The sequence below is a fragment of the Gregarina niphandrodes genome, assembly GCF_000223845.1.
Source record: "Gregarina niphandrodes unplaced genomic scaffold scaffold00137, whole genome shotgun sequence".
Classification (NCBI taxonomy): Eukaryota; Apicomplexa; class Conoidasida; order Eugregarinorida; family Gregarinidae; genus Gregarina; species Gregarina niphandrodes.
Genome location: NW_011645901.1, coordinates 2,546 through 3,546, shown reverse-complemented (window position 1 = coordinate 3,546; position 1,001 = coordinate 2,546). Strand labels below are relative to the sequence as shown.

General features: G+C 54.1%; 1 non-coding gene across 1 annotated transcript; it reads left to right on the top strand.

The window, feature by feature from the left end:
• Positions 1 to 814: 814 nt before the first annotated feature.
• Positions 815 to 886, top strand: GNI_210500. The gene has a single exon. It is a non-coding gene; the product is annotated as a tRNA-Met (tRNA).
• Positions 887 to 1,001: the final 115 nt, after the last annotated feature.

The following is a 1,001-nucleotide window of genomic DNA, read 5'->3' as shown; positions in this document are numbered from 1 at the left end:
TCCCGAGTCCGTGACTTCGATGCGCTTGCGAGGCTTAAACCGTCGACTGCAAGATTAAGAGTCCGAAGGGACTCCGAAGATTTCTTCATTGCTACGTGTTCCTCCAGGGCTGAGCCAGAGCCTCAAAAAAGAGGACCCCCCTCCCGAGACGTCATCAAAGTCCAAGTCGGCCCCCAAGGGTCAAAATCGGCCCCCTTGTGTCGCGTACGTAGCGTGACGGCTGTAAGGCTTAACAGTCTAATGGTAGGTTCGTAAATTGCAATCAAAAAGACGCCGGTTCGAGTTCTGCCTTCCGCCCTTCGGACAGACTGCCGCTCCTCGTCATTCTTCCAGCCGGCCCATAATCGGTTATTTGGGGAGGTTCCAACTCGAACAATTTGTAATTACGACGTATATTGCCGCGCTGGTAGCGCAGTCCGTAACGGAGCGGGGCACATCTTTTAGTTCAACTGATTCGCAGTGGTGAATGGTGGTAGTGGGTCGTCTTCGACCGGGGGTGGAGAATCCGGGTGGCCGTAAGATTCTCCAGCACAACCTCCATCAAGGATCGAAAAGTGGTTGAGCCCCCTGGGTCGGCGTTGTGCCGATGACGGCCTGGAGAGTGGGCAGAGGGCTTGAACCTGGCGACCGCACCAAATGAATAGACCGTTTGTGTTCTAGCGTTAGGACCCGTTTGCGCGCTAGTGGAGAGCAATGGGACGCTTGGTGCTCCTGACTGTCAGATAGGGTCCGACAGCACCACGTCTCAGCACATCACTCCAGTTAACCACTCCGTACCCCGTCCAACCCCCCAGACCAGAATCAAATGAATAACAGCACTGTAGCTTAGTGGGAGAGTGTTGGGCTCATAATCCAAAGGTCCTTCGATCGAAACGAAGCAGTGCTATTCCGTGAGACTTATGCGATCAACCATTTCGGTTTGTGGCGTTGTCAAAAGTGTCCACATCATCTTTTTCCATCCACATCAGCAGTGTCACGGACAACGGGTCCGAGTCGGCCCG